This window comes from Amphiprion ocellaris, chromosome 11, assembly GCF_022539595.1.
Source record: "Amphiprion ocellaris isolate individual 3 ecotype Okinawa chromosome 11, ASM2253959v1, whole genome shotgun sequence".
Classification (NCBI taxonomy): domain Eukaryota; kingdom Metazoa; phylum Chordata; class Actinopteri; family Pomacentridae; genus Amphiprion; species Amphiprion ocellaris.
In genome coordinates this window covers 19,263,874-19,283,507 of record NC_072776.1, presented here as the reverse complement: position 1 = coordinate 19,283,507, position 19,634 = coordinate 19,263,874, and the positions used below count along the sequence as shown (strand labels likewise).

Sequence of the window (19,634 nt, the reverse complement as noted above, 5' to 3'; positions counted from 1 at the left end):
TTGGACGACATGCTATGACGTTTTTAGAACGACATGCTATACTATGACGTTTTTTGGATGACATGCTCTGACATTTTTAGACCAACATGCTATACTATGACGTTTTAGAGCAACATGCTATACGATGACGTTTTGAGAGCGACATGCTATACTATGACGTTTTTTGGACCAAAGGCTATACTATGACGTTTTTTGGACCAAAGGCTATACTATGACGTTTTTAGAGCGACATGCTATACTACGATGTTTTTAGTGCGACATGCTATATTATGTCGTTTTTACAGTGACATGCTATACTAAGATGTTTTCAGAGCGACATGCTATACTAAGACGTTTTTAGAGCGTCATGCTATACTATGACGTTTTTAGTGCGACATGCTATACTATGACGTTTTTAGAGCGACATGCTATACGATGACATTTTCAGAGCGACATGCTATACTAAGACGTTTTTAGAGCGACACACTATACTATGATGTTTTTTGGATGACATGCTATACTATGACGTTTTTTGGACCAAAGGCTATTCTATGACGTATTCAGAGCGACATGCTATACTATGACATTTTTTGGACGACATGCTATAGTATGATGTTTTTAGAGTGATATGCTATACTATGACATTTTTTGGGTGACATGCTATGCTATGACGTTTTTAGAGCGACATGCTAAACCGTGACGTTTTTAGAGCGAGATGCTATACTATGACATTTGTTGGACGACATGCTATACTATGACATTTTTAGAAGGACATGCTAAACTATGACGTTTTTAGAGTGACATGCTAAACTCTGATGTTTTTAGAGCGACATGCTATACTATGACGTTTTCAGAGCGACATGCTATACTAAGACGTTTTTAGAGCGAAATGCTATACTATGATGTTTTTTGGACGACATGCTATACTATGACTTTTTTTAATGACATACTATAGTATGATGTTTTTAGAGTGACATGCTATACTATGACGTTTTCTGAGTGACACGCTATGCTATGACGTTTTTAGAGCGACATGCTATACGATGATGTTTTTAGTGCGACATGCTATACTATGACATTTTTTGGACCAAAGGCTATACTATGACGTTTTCAGAGCGACATGCTGTACTATGACGTTTTTAGAGCGACATGCTACACTATGACGTTTTTAGACCAAAGGATATACTATGACGTTTTTAGAGCGACATGCTATACTATGACGTTTTTTGGACGACATGCTATGCTATGACGTTTTTAGAACGACATGCTATACTATGACGTTTTTTGGATGACATGCTCTGACATTTTTAGACCAACATGCTATACTATGACGTTTTAGAGCAACATGCTATACTATGATGTTTTTAGAGCGACATGCTATACCATGATGTTTTTAGTGCGACATGCTATACTATGACGTTTTTAGAACGACATGCTATACTCAGACGTTTTCAGAGGGACATGCTATACTAAGAGGTTTTTAGAGCGACATGCGATACGATGACGTTTTTAAAGCGACATGGTATACTATGACGTTTTTAGAGCGACATGTTATACTATGACGTTTTTAGAGCGACATGCTATATAATGACGTTTTTAGAGCGACATGCTATACTATGATGTTTTTAGAGTGACATGCTATACTATGACGTTCTTTTGGACCAAAGGCTATACTATGACGTTTTTAGAGCGACATGCTATATTATGACGTTTTTAGAGCGACATGCTATACTATGATGTTTTTAGAGTGACATGCTATACTATGACGTTCTTTTGGACCAAAGGCTATACTATGACGTTTTTAGAGCGACATGCTATACTGTGATGTTTTTAGTGCGACATGCTATACTATGACGTTTTTTGGGTGACATGCTATGCTATGACGTTTTTAGAAGGACATGCTAAACTATGACGTTTTTTGAGTGACATGCTCTACTATGACGTTTTTAGAGCGACATGCTATACTATGACGTTTTTTGGACCAAAGGCTATACTATGACGTTGTTAGAGCGACATGCTATACTATGATGTTTTTAGAGCGACATGCTAAACTATGACGTTTTTAGAGCGACATGTTATACTATGACGTTTTTAGAGCGACATGCTATACTATGACGTTTTTTGGATGACATGCTCTGACATTTTTAGACCAACATGCTATACTATGACGTTTTAGAGCAACATGCTATACGATGACGTTTTTCGAGCGACAGGCTATACTATGACGTTTTGAGAGCGACATGCTATACTATGACGTTTTTTGGACCAAAGGCTATACTATGACGTTTTTAGAGCGACATGCTATACTATGAGGTTTTTAGAGCGACATGCTATACTATGATGTTTTTTGGGCCAAAGGCTATACTATGATGTTTTTAGAGCGACATGCTATGACGTTTTTAGAGTGACATGCTATACTATGATGTTTTTAGTGCGACATGCTATACTATGACGTTTTTAGAGCGACATGCTATACTCAGACGTTTTCAGAGCGACATGCTATACTAAGACGTTTTTAGAGCGACATGCGATACGATGACGTTTTTAGAGTGACATGGCATACTATGACGTTTTTAGAGCGACATGTTATACTATGATGTTTTTAGAGCGACATGCTATACTATGACGTTTTTAGAGCGACATGCTATACTAAGACGTTTTTAGAGCGAAATGCTATACTATGATGTTTTTTGGACCAAAGGCTATACTATGACCTTTTTTGGACCAAAGGCTATACTATGACGTTTTCAGAGCGACATGCTGGACTATGACATTTTTAGAGCGACATGCTATACTATGACATTTGTTGGACGACATGCTATACTATGACGTTTTTAGAAGTACATGCTAAACTATGACGTTTTTTGAGTGACATGCTAAACTATGATGTTTTTAGAGCGACATGCTATACTATGACGTTTTTAGAGCGACATGCTATACTTTGACGTTTTTAGAGCGACATGTTATACTATGACGTTTTTAGAGCGACATGCTATACTATGACGTTTTTAGAGCGACATGCTATACTATGATGTTTTTAGAGCGACATGCTATACTATGACATTTTTAGAGCGACATGCCATACTATGACGTTTTTTGGACCAAAGGCTATACTATGACGTTTTTAGAGCGACATGCTATACTATGACGTTTTTAGAGCGACATGCTATACTATGACGTTTTTAGAGGGACATGCTATACTGTGACATTTTTAGAGCGACATGCTATACTATGACGTTTTTAGAGCGACATGCTGTACTATGACATTTGTTGGACGACATGCTATGCTATGACGTTTTTAGAACAACATGCTATACTATGACGTTTTTTGGATGACATGCTCTGACATTTTTAGACCAACTTGCTATACGATGACGTTTTTAGAGCGACATGCTATACTATGACGTTTTTTAAGTGACATGCTAAATTATGACGTTTTTAGAGCGACACGTTATACTATGACGTTTTTTGAGTGACGTTATACGATGACGTTTTTAGAGCAACACGTTATAATATGATGTTTTTTGAGTGACGTTATACTATGACGTTTTTAGAGTGACATGCTATACTATGACGTTTTTTGGTTTGGTCATAAATTAAAAATCTGAATTTTAAGGAATTTTTATTCGTAATAAAATACAATAACTTCACTCTTATACATTGTATTGTCACCAAAATCACTGGAGCCATCAATTGAATTCTATTGGCCATACTGCAACTCGTGGTTTGATATAAAAACATTTTTTTCATAATTTTAATGAATTTTATTATTTTATTATTATTTTTATTAGTAATACAATTCAATAACTTCACTCTTATGTACTGTAGTGTCATCAAATTTACTGGAGCCATCAGTTGGCTCCTGATTGTCATACTACAACCCTTGGTTTGATATTAAATTTAAAAAATCTGAATTTTAAGGAATTGTTGTAGTAAATAAAATTCAGTCACTTTACTCTTAAACACTGCAAAAAAATAAACTCCATTCAACCATCAAAAGGTCCTACTGATCATACCTTCAGGTTTTTTCTTCCAAGTATTGTCCGTACAGTCCTTAACTTGGAAAATATTATTAGCTGTTTAAAATTATGGTTTAAATGAATCAGTTAACGCTGCAGCCTTGTAACAAGGCATCTTATTGTCTTTCTTCCCAATCGTCAGTACTTGAGGAGACAGGCTAAACAGTTTAGTTTGGTATATTAGTGTTATCTGATCCTCTCTTTGGTGAGGATTCCAAGTTCCATTACTATTCAATATCATGTATTTGGACAAACAGGTGCACTGTGGATCTAAAAATATAGCACCACATATATCAAGACAAGAGCCATCAAAGCTAATTTACTCATAATCCTTAAACTTCACACACAAGCATGCACATTAATTAGTGTGCACAACTTCACATGGCAATAAACAACCCAAATAAAATAAAATTCAGTTACTTTTGGTTATTAATGTTCCACAATCTACCAAAAAAATGGATGAGCACTTTTATCTGTTACAACAAAAAATATTTGAACTATATAACAACAATTTCAATACTAATAAAAGAAAATCCTTAAAATCATGAAAAATAGTTAAATATCACACCAAGAGCTGTAGTATGATCAACAGGAGCCAACTGATAGTTAGACAGAGTGTAATCTTTCTGCAGTACATAAGAGGGAAGTTACTGAATTTTATTACTAATAAAATAATCAGAAAATAAGAAAAAAATCCTTAAAATTCAGATTTTTAATTTATTACCAAACCAAGAGCTGTAGTATGGCCAGCAGGAGACAACTGATGGCTCCAGTGATTTTTGGTGACACTACAGTATATAAGAGTGAAGTTATTGAATTTTATGACTAATAAAACAATGAAAATTCCTTAAAATTCAGATTTTTTTAATTTAGTGTCAAACCAAGAGTTGTAGTATGACAATCAGGAGCCAACTGATGGCTCTAATAATTTTGGTGACACTACAGTATATAAGAGTGAAGTTATTGAGTTTTATTATTAATAAAACAATACTAAAACAATGAAAATTCCTTAAAATTCCGATTTTTTATTTAGTATCAAACCAAGAGTTGTAGTTTGACCAGCAGGAGACAATTGAAGGCTCCAGTGATTTTGGTGACACTACAGTAGACAAGAGTGAAGTTATTGAATTTTATGACTAATAAAATAATAATAAAATAATAAAAATTCCTTAAAATTCAGATTTTGTATTTAGTGTCAAACCAAGACTTGTAGTATGACCAGCAGGAGACAAATGATGGCTGCAGTAAATTTGGTGACACTACAGTGTATAAAAGTTAAGTAATTGAATATTTGTCTAGTGCCTCTCTTCGCTGTTGCAGCGGTTTTGCTATTTGCAGACGGTCCCTGTTCACTCGTTGCACAGCCAGCTGCGCATAGACATCAATGTTATTTCTGTAGCTTGAAAGACAGCGGGGCTGCACAGTGGCGTAGTGGTTAGCACTTTCGCCTTGCAGCGAGAAGATCCCTGGTTCCGTCCCGGCTTTCCTGGGATCTTTCTGCATGGAGTTTGCATGTTCTCCCTGTGTATGCGTGGGTTTTCTCCGGGTACTCCGGCTTCCTCCCACAGTCCAAAAATATGCTGAGGTTAATTGGTCATTCTAAATTGCCCGTAGGTGTGAATGTGAGAGTGTTTGTTTGTCTTTGTCTAGCTTACAACGATGGGAAAGAGGCATTGTTTATGATTTTACAACGTATATCTCATGAGTTATTGATGCCAGAAGTCCGAATCTGTGAATATCTTGCCAATTTTACCTCACTTACATATTTTAATACCTAATAGCGATGAACTGCAGCCATTACAGGGTCGTTCACAGGACTAATATATGATAGCTAGCGAACTAGCATTAGCTTACCCTCATATCATAGTTCATATCCTCTTGTCTTCAGCTTGATGCTGCTGCATCGCCTCCCAAACTCTCCTGTGTGTCTCCTGAGTGTTTCGACTCGCCGCTCTCAGCTTTCTCCGACTCTTCTATTACTTTGAATCTGACAGAAAGCCACAGACCGAGCAGCAGGTGAACCATCGCCTCCATGTCCATTGTTGTGTCGCACACAAATGACGGTAAAGGACCTTCGGTCCGCCGTGCTATGACGACTCCACCCACGATGAGGTGGTACTCAATGTGATGGAAAAACATCTAAACCGAGATGAGCCGAGTCCAGTACAGTAGTGGCGAGTCGTACCGCGCCGAGTAGGTGCTAAAGGAAACGCCAAAGGAAACTTTGTCTTGCACCGCGCTGTATCAACATTTGGGGTAGAGGACCGAGTCTTTAGCGGTTGCCAATAAAGTTTTGTTTAATCCAAACCAACGAGGAGGTGAATAGCGCCACCCAGTGTATTGGAATGTGCTCACAAGCAGAGTAACCAATCAGGTGTTAGGATCTGCCCGCCGACTTTGACGGGCGAGGTTGACAGATAAAATAAATTCATGATCCACTGCAACACAAGGACCATGAAATAATGAATTAATTAGTGAAATAATAATATGTTTTTTTTTTTTACCTAAAATGAATTGCTATTTTAATGAATTAATTACATATTCAATAACACATTTATGTATTTAATTCCAATTTTAATTCATTAATGACATATTTAATTCCAATTTTAATTAATTTAATTATTTAATGATGTATTTATTTATTTAATTTTGGCACTTTTAGTCCTCCATGTATTTCAAGTTTTAAAAAAGGTTTGTAGGATGTGTCATGTTGCTTTTCTCTCCACTTAGGAAAAGTAAATTTGCTTGTTTTGCAAATGGCTGCAAAAATTAGATTTAAATGTGTACTGAACTAAATAGCTGTTATAAGTGGAAGCCTCTGTTTTGCTTAATAATTTTAGTTTCCTGTTTTGTTTTGTTTTTTTGTTAGTTTGTTTGTTAGTTTTTTTGATGAATGTGACAGAGTTCCATATTGAGTTTAAGGGATGTTTGCCTACCACACCTAATATACTCTTTCTTTGTCATTTCATTGTAGGCCCTTCCTTGGTATCAACCCTGAGAGGGGAACAAAGGCCAGCCAGGAGAAGGTGATGTCCAAGAGGTCTGGGAAGCTGCTCCAGAAAAAGGCATCTACTGTAAATCCCCATGTAGTCACCTTTATAAAAAGACTCATGGACTCTGAGTGGGACTTCATGTAAACCCACAGCACCTCTCCACACAGAACCTGACTTTCACAAAGGAAAAGCCCAGTCTGCAACCAGATGTTCATGCTGTCATTCTAAGGTAACAAGTCTCAGTATTGTGTTTGGTTCAGTATAAAATACTTCAGTCCATGTGTCTCAGTTTTGAAGTTCCAGGTTTGTTCCATGACGTGGTATTTATTGAACATGATCATGAGATATGAAAGACTGATTCTGAAGGCAGGGTACCTGAAATGTGATGTGCAATTTTTAAACAGATTGTTGACAACATGTTAAACATCATTCTTTTTTTTTTGTAGATTTGATTTTGCAAGACTTGAATTACTTGAAATTTGTTAGCTGCTGAATGTGTTCAATGCAGTATTAAATAATTTAAATGATATATAGATATCTTTCGTTACAGTTCAGGAAAAATGGAAATCCAAACTCAGTGTACCTGAACTAGAACATGCACAATGGGAACCTATTCACCATGAGGAAATGATTGTATGTTACTAAAATTTAATGGGTTAAATAAGTCAGTTTTTGAAATATGTTTGATATAGAATTGGTTTTAATAAAAGCTGAATGTTGAAAAGTCATCTCTTGTCTGAGCCATTTCTATGCTATGCTATTTCCCGGGGCTTTCATTTTGAGATGTGACATTTTTCAATCATTAGTTTTCAGCAATGTTATCACTTCATATCTTCACATTCTCTGATATCAATTTTACAGTAATAAACTGTTTATGAAGATTACAGTACAAACAGTAAAATAACAGTATAATGGCACCAAAATACTGACAGTAATATACTGTAAGCATAAACTCTAAACATCATAATACTGTAATATTTTTTACAGTAATAAACTGTTGTTGTAGGATACGGTAGGTTTACTGTAGAATAACAGCGCTCTACTGGCAACTTTTGCTGCCAGCTCTTTACTGTGAATTTACGGGGAAATTTCTTAGAGTGCACAGTTCAAGTTTTGATCAGTTTCCACGCATCTTGTCTCTGTTTGTTGTGCTTCTGCTGTATACTTCCTCTCCCTCTGCTAAGTCATCTGTCTCATTTGCCTGTTGTGAGGCTACATCTTGTGTCTATGTCTAGGCGTGGCCAGCTGTTCCTCTGCCAGGAACCACTTGACACATCAGAGATCTATCCGCTAATCATCCAGCTGCAGTACTTGAACCCCAGCTCATCTCTCCACTCCTCGCCAGATTGTTCTACCTGCTCCCATGGTACTATTGTCAGCCAAACTCTGCTTTTACTTGAACTTCCCAGTGTGTTTCCTTCTGTCTCAGGTACCAGACAGCTCCAGTCGTCTTCTTGTCAACCTGCTGCCACAACCAAACTCCAGCCTGCAACTCACAGTGTCAGACATCACGCACAACCTCCTCAGGCTCCAAACAGTCAGTCAGCCACACACCAGGCCACATGTCACACTCAGAACCACCCAACATCAAGCATCACGCTCCCCTGGATCCTCACGCCATCCATTCACATGTTATTGTCTCCCCTTCCTTGGAATCGTCTCGAGGCTTCACTCTCAATACCACGGTTTACAATAAGACCATTCAATTCTGACTTCATGTTCTACATTTGGCTTCATTAATCTTATTACCTGTAACATTCTTAAGGCTCATACAAGAGACCATAATCTGTCATAAATATCGACTGCACTTTTTGTTCCACCAAGGAATGGTGCCGTAATGTGACAATCAGCATACATTTGTCTGTTTGTCTTTCCGTGTGTTTGTGTGCTAGCGACAGTACTCAAAAATGGGATGGATTTGGGTGAAATTTTCAGGGAAGGTCAGAAATGACACAAAGACCAACTGAATAGATTTTGGCAGTGATGCAGCTTGTAGTCTGGATCCACGGATTTGTTAAAGATTTCTGTATCATTGTGAGATAGTGGCACGGCGTCACTGTAACGATGACAAGTGAAAACTACATCTATCTGCTGGCAATTACATGATTGCGATCCTACTACAAATCGACCGCTGCGGACTTATCGGGACTTATCCGTCGGAAAAGATACAAGGAAGAATTGATTAAATTGTGGAGGTGTTTCTGAGTCCCATCAATTCCCACCATCTGCTACATATTTAGGTCATGCGATTTGGTATCCATACATAATCTACACATGCATAATACACGCCTGTGGTCAGCGCAAGGTCATTTTGTTTGTTTTTTCAAGATTTCAGCCATCAGAAATGATACAAAGACTTAGCAGCCTTGACGGAGTACTGCGCTGTCTGAGTGCTTTTCTTGTTATTCTTGTTAATAATCAGTTTTGTCACAGACGTTTAATGTTGCCTTTATATTTGGACAATTTGGTAGTAATACAGTGTTGAAGATGTTTAGATTACATGATTTAGTTTGTTTCTGTAATACTAAAGTTGAGCAACACTGAAAAAAGTAACACTCTAGATATTTTTCTGTAAAGTCTATGTTTAGTTTACACAGATGCAGGAGTTTTCCAGGGATTACCTGATTGACAGTGAGATCTAAAAGAAACCAGTGTAAGGGGGAAGGATTCCTTGTAGCATCAGGATAAAAAGGTGAAGCCTCTTTCAGGATCATCACATTGAAAGATTATGTTGATTCCGACTAATATTGAGAGTGTCTGTTAGAAATTTGTAGTATTATTTTCATTGTATATTATTATTATGCTTGGTAGATACTTGTACAACATTATTTAGGAAACTGGTTTTTAAAAATCTTGCAGTTTAGCTCTTTTCTTTTCAGTTACTTTGATGAATGCTTTAATCAAAAAAAATTAAAGGAATAAGAAAATAAAGTTTCAATGAAACCTCCAGTTTGAGTGTGATGGAGCTGATAATTATCATTTGCAGCAGAGTAGCTGGTGTTGTATTCACCTTTGTGAGTCGGCATAAGCGTGTGGTTGTGTGTGTGTGTGCCATCATAGCAAAATGTGGTGCTGAAAACACCTACGTGAACCACCACAGAGGCTGTTTGGAATACTTTGGCAGGTGTTTAAATAACAGCATTTCCATTCTCATGAAACACTATGAAGAACAAGTGACTGATCAGTGACAAATTCTGACTCATTAGGATTTGGTGGTCATTAGATACATCCATTAATGTTGTTACTTATTCCAATGAACACAACCTCCACAGAAAACACAACATGTTCTTCTAGATCACTGATTACTGAATATTTTATCTCAGGAATGAGATACGTTGACATTTAAAAGCTTATCAGGGCTTGACAAAGGTCGGTTAAGATACTGTGATTTATGGGGAGACTGCAATTAGTGACATAAAAAAAGGAAAAAAAATCACAATTTGTAACTAATCAACTGATAGAATGGGCGAGAGAATAGGTCTGTGAACAATAACCTGAGATTTCAAAGATGTATTGTTTTAGGTGATAGGTACAATTAACATGTGGATCGTTGATATCCAGTAACCTTGTTTGGAGAGGTTTTTGTTTACATTGACTGGCATATTTTTTTAGTTCTTTGTCTTTGAATCTCAAGAATCTGAAAATTGGTCTCACTGTGTCAGAATCCTGCTTCTGCTTGTCAGTGTGATTGGTTCCTTCCATCTCATCGGACTCACAGTCAATATTCAGTTTGTTTCTTAAACGGCCCCATAGTAACCTTTCCATTTTTGCCCAGAATCCATATATATTTTATTCAGAGCAATCAGTTAGGACATTATTTCTCATGTTTTGATTTTATAAAAAATTAATTCTGACAATAATATCATATCAATATCACAATATCATTGTTAACACCGAATGTGCACTGAGATGTCATGGGCTGTATCTTCTTTTCCTAACTCATTGTTTTAAGCTTGGTACAGCTGCAGGCTGGATTTTAGCTCTTGGTCAGCTTTCATGACACAAAGTTCACCTGTTGTCTGTTCGGCATTTCCACATAGAAGTGTTTTTGTTGCTCAAGCATATCTGTCAAAACTTCCATAGAAACAAAACCTGACTTGCTTGAGGTATCCTTTTAATAGCTGCCATGAGCCATAGTTACTGTGCAGCCTGTGGTCTGAGTTCGGGCCTTTCCCACTCCAGCTGTTCACGTTGCACATCACAAAGCCGACTGACACTCCTGGCTTAAGCTCCATGCTGTCCCCTGTTCCAATTGTGGTTAGCTTCAGTTGGCAGGAAATGACAGCTGAGCAGGAATATGGGAGAGGCCAGTCTTACAGTTAACTTTTCCTGTGGTGTGTGTAAGCCAGGTGTCTGCATTTAAGCATCCTTACTTTATCTTACTCTTATTTTTATTATGCTTCTAAGGTGAAATGTAATTAATTTAAGAAGCTTCAAGGCTAGATCCAGCTAGGACTTTCTAAAAAAAAAAATGCATGTTTACCCTTTATCTACCTTAGGTGAAGTTAACTAGTGACTCAAAATATGTTGTGGGTGAAGATGAATGTGAATGGATGGACTACAAGGGTGTTTCAGTGATTCTAAAACTTGCATGTTGACAGTCAACTTTGTTAAATTGCACTGATGTAAATTGTAAAGTTACTATGATCTTCATGAGCTCTGGAAGAGCAACACCAACTCTCATGGGACAACTAAGCTCCCTTTGCAAAACACATAGAGTGCATGAATATTAGAGCATAACTAAATTAATGATATGAAATGTTTAACACGTAAAGAAGACAAGACGTGGTGAATGGAGCGGCTGCAGAAAAAAACAGTGACTGTCCCATTGTACACTGGCATGATTGTCAATGGATGTTGCTTGTCAACAGGCTCCTAATTATTGATAAGCATGATTGAAGTGTGAATGAATGAGCAACTTCAGTGCTCTGTCTGAACTACGTCTGTCCTCATTTTTTTAATAATTTAAGCTCAGCCAAAAACTCAAAACTGACTAGAGGTGTAGTCCACCCAAGTGAATTAGTAGTAAGACGATTTTCCAACTGGTCTCTGTCTCTTATCCAAGGCCATGGCATGAGCATGAGGCATTCCTGAGCCAGATAAGACATACAGTATAATCGCTCTCCTTCCAGCTGAATAAGTCCAAGGAGGTGCCCATTAGATGCCCCAAATACCTCAACTGGTGTCTTCCAGCTCAAAGGAACACCAGCACTCATTCCATCTACCATTATAAGGTTTGCCTTCTAGCTCAGCTCCTCTTTACCACCGATCTGCTTGTCAACCTCACGCTCTATTTTTCCATTCACTAACAGGACCCCATGTCCTCATAACTCTCCATTTGTTAGGAGAAATCTATTGTTTTTGAGCTGAGAATGCTGACATTGTTTTTTTTGGGTTGCTGTCACTCACCTCGACTACTTCATATTTAACTACAAACCATGCCAGAATGTGCTTGAAGGCTACAGTCTGATTGGACGAAAAGAATCATGTCATCTGCAAAGAAAAGAGAAAAGTTTGTTGTTCCTGCTAAATACTGCAGGCGAATGCCACTAAAGCTGAATTTTCCTGTGCATTTGTCTTCAGGTACTTATTCAGATGATTGTCTTCCCCCACATGCATTACAACAACTCCCTCCTTGCCAAAGCACCTGCAAGTGTCAACCAGCCTTCTGCAGCAAATCCAGAACCCTGCTGCCTATCTTGTGTACAGCATCCATAGACAGGTGTTGTATGTTTGTCTGCTATGGTCCAAGAGACCTAAATTTTCTTATCTGTTCAAGTCCTCAAGAGTTCTCTATAAAGACTCCTCTGTATACATCCAGAAACAGCCCAGAATTTGTGTCCCCATGGCCACTATGCTGGAAGGGCAGTAGTGCACATGCTGGCAATAGTGCTTATCCTCAGAAGACTTAGATCCTGATCTACTCGGTGTGTATCTAATGGATTCCTCCATCACTAGACTACAGACTACAAACTAATGCCATTTAAAACAACCATGTCTCCATAATGTCAGCCGCGGTGCAGATGTGCATCCGCAAAGTTTTATAATCCAGGTTTAAGGAGACATACACCACCTCTCATCTTGCTCTGTTTTGCAGCTCTCATTTAGTTAACTGCCTCTTCCCCTAAAGTTCATGAACAAACCCTAATGCAACATTTTCACTCCTGTACTTTTGGACAGGTAATTTGAGCTCTAAGAGCTCTGAAGTTGCTCATCCCAGTTAAGGCTCTTCTCCACTCCATCCCCACATTGGTGGGACAAACTCCTCCGTGGTGTCAGAACAGCCGAGTCACTGCTTGTCCTCCATCCCCCTTTAATGTCTCACTTCCTTCAAAAAAGCATTTGTATAGCAGCATAGAACACACTTGAGATGCACTCACAGTTTTTGAAGATGAAATGGAATATATCACATTCTTTATTTCCTGTCTTTAAATTAATTTTTGTATCCAGTGGACGACATTCTCTTGGCACTAGAATGCGGTATTTGCAGCATGTAGTTTTTTTAGTGGCATAAAGTCAGCTTTATACTCACAACAAAGTCAAACGTGTGTGGAACAGGAACACATTTGAATGCGTGGAATGCTTTCTATTGTCTGTATTTTAACACAGCACACCAGTGGGGGTACACTGAGATTGAAAAGGCAGTAACCTTGGGGAGCCAGAAGTGGCAGTGACAAAAACTCAAAGAACAACAAAACAAAAATGGCTCCAGTGAAAAAATGACTGAAGCAGCAGGGGGAGTATGAGGATTTAGAAGCTGTTTGAGCGATCACAAAGGTCTAGATATCTAACTAGCTCAGCTAGCCAAATCTTAAAATGAGTCACTTTGACAGACATTTTGAGAGGTGGGAACAAAGACTTTGTCCCATTTCCATACTGCATACAAATATACACTAAACATACCAGACAACAATCTGCATCCTGCTTTGGGAGTTTATATACACTTGTTCAAAGCATTTTTTTAAATTTATTTTTATTTATTTATTTTTATTTATTTTATATATATATATATATATATATATATATATATATATATATATATATATTTATTTTTATTTTTATTTTTTTTTTTATTTTTTTTTATTTTTTTTAACCAATGCTCCATGTTGCCACTTTCAAGAGTTTCCTTTGTGTAACTTGATATGTGTAAATGGAGAGTAGTGTCAATTAGGAAAAAATTCAAAGCATATTTAATTTTTAAATGCTACATGCAATATTTTAATCCAGATGAACACAAGGGCAACGGCAAGTCATACTGTCATAAACAGTCCTTTGGGCCTTTATCAGATCCCCTTTCTTTGTACAGTAAGTTTACTGTTATATTGTGTTTTTACAAACAATTAAGTTGACAAATTACAAGGAAAATTATTGAATAAAACTATTTTAAAATAATACTCAATACTTGCAACTATTTGTGCTTTTTTTAAAAAATTTTGGATGACAAAATAAGGCAGCTTCACAGTGCAATGAACAGCGATAACTGGATTCCATCTTCCATCTTCAATATCAGGTTTATGGTCCTGGTCTAAATATAGTCACTCTTCATGCTATTAGTAATGCCTGTGCTTTTCCTACTATGACAAGTGAAAATACTTGTTGTTAAGAAGGACTATACAAGTCAGTATTCTTTAGTCTTGGTATGACAACATTCATTAACACTGTATACATGCATTTCATGTCACCACTAATCAGTGCAGTGAAGTGGCAACTTAGCCATTTTATCAAAAGTAGTGTCTTGTGGAATAAGTTGTCTAATTTCTTCATAAAATATAAAATTGTAGGTATGTCATCCGGTATAAATTTAGTAAGCATCAAGTGCTCAGAATCAAAGGTAAAAATGTAGTTACATTGGAACATATTTTGCAAAAAGACAGTACAGATTGATGAGAGTGAAACCACACTGCCAAAACATCATCAAACAGTACCAGTGACACTCCTTGCTCAGTGCTGAACTCCAACACCCATACTGTCTGAGGCAATATAATGTATTTCATCACACTCATGATCACATTAGGAGATGCAGCTGACACCCTAAATATGCCGCATTGTTCTGCGATACAGCCTGTTCTCACAAGATGAAGATGGATTATCAAACAAGGCAATAAACAGCATGACAGCATGCAAAGCTGTTTATTGACCCACTGTTCACAACACAGCTCTGACAATGAACTCCATCTACAGAATCTGCTTTCCAACCAGATTAATTTCATAATATAAATTTTAAAATGAGCAGGAGGTTGTTTTTCCACCTCTGTTTAACCACAGTAGTTTGACTCAGAGCAATGCTTTGTTTTTGAGGCACATTCTGCCTTGCAGCCAAACACATTGGAAGCTACTCAGTAAACCACAGTCTGATCTTTTGACTCCTGAGCAGCTCCACTGAGGCAGTTGGAGTTTATGAGCTTTGCTCAAGGGCACAGCCATGGCGGTTAGTAAAGAGGGGCAAACACACACACACACACACAAAAAGTAGATGTTTTTTTTCTGCCAAATTTTCTACAATTTCATTTTCATTTTGTCTTATGTTGCCTCCAAATAAATATATGGGATGTTGAATCTAATAATTTAGCCTAACTGAAAAGCTATATGGCTGCACATGTAATTAAATTTATAGTGAGATAGAGGTTCTTTAGATACAAAAAACCTGAAAAAAAACACAGACTGAGAATTCATATTACTGTAGATGTGACATGCCGGTAGCACAAAGGCACTGTTGGGTTGTCCATTTAATCAATCCACACCAACCCCAAGTTCCATAACAACATAACTTTCCTGACAGGTGGCACAACTCCAGAGGTACAGAGAAGACTGCAGTCAGACAAACTTGTTTTTAGATATAAGAAAAGTACTCTTTCATCCAGCTTTCAACAAGACCTCATTTATTTTATGTCCCCCAAACCCATCACAGTTCTACACTGTAGGTCTACAGTGAAAGTGGCAAACACATGTTGAAGCAAGGGCTCTTGATCAACCATTATAAATATTAGATGACAATAAATGTATGAAAAGTGGATTATTTGAACAGCTGCCAATTGAGATTAAGTTTGGCTTAATGCTTGGCTATGGGCAAAAGAAGTATAGTGAACATAGAACATAAAACATTCGACAGACTCATGTAGTGACAGGCATGATGTGTACATCTCTCTGAGTTGTGTGGGTGGTTATATTTGATAAAAAAGAATGAACCGAGTGAGAGACCTCAAAGGCGATTCCTAAACCACCCACCAGAACATCCCCAGTAGCATACATTCACATTATAGGGAGGTTGTGCCTTTCCCAAGACCGTTTTTTATTTAAACCACTATGAATAACACACTGAGAAGTCCCCAAGGGACATTTTCACAAAGAGACAGGAACAAATTGCAATGCATGCCTCTTTCTGATGATCGTCGTCTTACTACATACACAATAACTTTTTAAGTTGTGTAAACAGCACTCTACCTATTACTCTGATAGAATGTGATAGCAAACAGTGGCTGATTTACACACCCAGCAGTTACTAAGTGACATTTTCATCTGAAGTCATCTTTGGGACCACCTGGCCAGACTAATTATTTTGCTGAAAGCACCTGCCGCTGTTGTTAAACATGACCCTGTAAAAGCAGTGAAAATGAACCAAAACACTTAAGTTGCAGGTCACACAATTGAACAATGAGCTGAAACCAAAAAATGAAGCCAAAGTCTGCAGTTCTACCACTTGAGACAGACTCCAAAAACATGTTAATCCCCACAGATCCTCATTTTAAAAGTCCAGTATCACAGCAGACACAAGAAAAGCACTAAGAGAGCGCAGTACTCTGCCAAGACTGTTCATTCTCCCATATGGCATTGTCAGAAATTTTTTTATTTGTTTTTTTTTTTTTTAGAAGTGCAGCATTTGTCTATTAGTTATTGATGATCAGAAATCACAGTCACATAGAATGTGGCCATCTCATATAGATGTACCCACAAACAAAAAAACCTTGCAGTGAGCACAGGTGTGTGTGATGCATGTGTACGTTATGTACGGATACCGAACCACGTGACCTAAATATGTAGCGGGCGGTGGGAATTGATGGGGCTCGGAAACACTCCCACAATTTAATCAATTGTTCCTTATGATTTCCGACGGATAAGTTCTGATAAGTCCGCAGCGGTCGATTTGTAGTAGGATTGCAATCCTGTGATCGTCAGCTGCCTGCTGACGATCACAGGATTCACTTGTTGTCATAGTTACAGTGACAAATTTAAGGTGTGGCTGCTTTCAGTGACAGGTGCTTATCATCATAGGACAGTCAGTGACCCAGAGACGGATGCATGGCTCCTCATCTCGATATGTGCTCCACATCTTTGCTCATTTTTGAATTAACCAGGAGTTAAATAAAGTTAGGCACTCAGAAGACGGCACTAGAGTCACTACAGTGAGCTTTAAAACTGCTCCTAAGGAAACGTGTGGGTGTCATTCCTGACAGTTTGTCGATTATTATACACAATCTTAATAATCGTTTTAGAGCTGAAGGGTGCTCCAGACTCAGTTGAGAATTCTCTGTATGCTCAGCACAGCAAGCAACTGCTTTTGCATTATTTTCACAATATTACTACCAGACTTTATTATAGCTGCTTTAAGAAGCTAATAAGGACTAAAATAAAGTATATTTTCTTTAATAAAGCAGTCCATGATTTTCATTTACCAGTTGAGCAACATAGTCATCTCCATACAATGTTTTGCATTTTAAGAATAAAAAATATTCCCATTTTTGTCTTGGAAGAATATCCAAGTCCCCAACTTGTGCATGCACCACCTCGTTCAAAGTATTACGCACTGACCCACAGCATTAGCATGACCACCTTTGTGTTATCGGCAGGTAAAGTCTTCACAGCATTCTTGTTAGCCACCCACTGAAACCACAAATAGGAACCTCGTCAGACATGGAGGCACATCAGCTGGCCTTTTTGTTCTTTCTCAGCAAACCAAGGAGACCTGGGCATCAAAGTTGGTCTCTCTGCAAAGTTCACATTTGCATTTTACATAGCAGGGGGCACCGCTTTCCTTCTGCAATCCCCACCGCTCTTCTGAGGGTAAAAGGAAGGGAAAGATCTGTGTGTGTGCAAAACAACTTGAGTGACTTGGCAAGTAAATTAAATTAAAACTAAAACTTTTTTTTCATTTGAACAACTTAAAATATGCATTGTGTTTCACTTGTATATGATCATCCTCAATAATAGTAAAAAAAATTACTTTGAGCTCCCAGGTAACATGAGCATGAAGGGCGTAGCAGAAAAACACATCTAACCTAGCCTTTCATCAATACAGTGGCTTGCAAAAGTATTCATACCCCTTGAGCTTTTCCACATTTTGTCACATTACGACCACAAACATAAATATATTTTATTGGCATTTTATGTGAAAGACCAACACAAAGTGGCATACAATTGTGGAGTAGAAAGAATATTATACATGATTTTAATTTTTTTTAACAAATGAAAAACTGAAAAGTGTGGTGTGCAAAAGTATTCAGCCCCCTTTTCTCTGAGTGCATCCAGTTGCCTTCCGAAGTTGCCTGATGATTGCTGAATGATCGAATGTTGACCTAATGACTAAATAGAGTCCACCTGTGTGTAATTTCATCTCAGTACAAATATAGCTGTTCTGTGACGGCCTAGGTGGTTTGTTAAGACAATATTGGGGAGCAAACAGCATCATGAAGTCCAAGGAACACACCGGACAGGTCAGGGATAAAGTTGTGGAGAAATTTAAAGCAGGGTTAAGCTATAAAAAGATTTCCCAAGCTTTGAACATCTCACGGAGCACTGTTCAGTCCATCATCCAGAAATGGAAAGAGTATGGCATAACTGAAAACCTACCAAGACACGGTCGTCCACCTAAACTTACAGGCCGGACAAGGAGAGCACTGATCAGAGATGCAGCCAAGAGGCCCATGGTGACTCTGGATGAACTGCAGAGATCCACAGCTCAGGTGGGGGAATCTGTCCACAGGACAACTATTAGTCGTGCACTGCACAAATCTGGCCTTTATGGAAGAGTGGCAAGGAGAAAGCCATTGTTAAAAGAAAACCACAAGAAGTCCCGTTTGCAGTTTGCCAGAAGCCATGTGAGGGACACAGCAAACATGTGGAAGAAGGTGCTCTGGTCAGATGAGACCAAAATGGAACTTTTTGGCCTAAATGCAAAACATTATGTGCGGCGGAAAACTAACACTGTACATCACTCTGAACACACCATCCCCACTGTCAAACATGGTGGTGGCAGCATCATGCTGTGGGGGTGCTTCTCGTCAGCAGTGACAGGGAAGATGGTCAGAGTTGATGGGAAGATGGATGGAGCCAAATACAGGGCAATCTTGGAAGAAAACCTGTTGGAGTCTGCAAAAGACTTAAGACTGAGGCGGAGATTCACCTTCCAGCAGGACAATGACCCTAAATATAAAGCCAGGGCTACAATGGAATGGTTTAAAATGAGACATATTCATGTGTTAGAATGGCCCAGTCAAAGTCCAGACCTAAATCCAATCGGGAATCTGTGGCAAGATCTGAAAATTGCCGTTCACACTCTCCATCTAATCTGACTGAGCTTGAGCTGTTTTGCAAAGAAGAATGGGCAAAAATTTCAGTCTCTAGATGTGCAAAGCTGGTAGAGACATAC

At 38.1% G+C, this 19,634-nt stretch overlaps 1 long non-coding RNA gene across 1 annotated transcript in view; it reads right to left on the bottom strand.

The window, feature by feature from the left end:
• The window catches only part of LOC129349996 (uncharacterized), an 8,042-nt gene extending 2,005 nt beyond the window's left edge, over positions 1–6,037 (bottom strand). The window contains exon 1 of the long non-coding RNA XR_008603180.1: positions 5,853–6,037. This is a non-coding gene — a long non-coding RNA (uncharacterized LOC129349996). The remainder of the gene's footprint in view (positions 1–5,852) is intronic.
• Between the last annotated feature and the right edge of the window lie 13,597 nt (positions 6,038–19,634).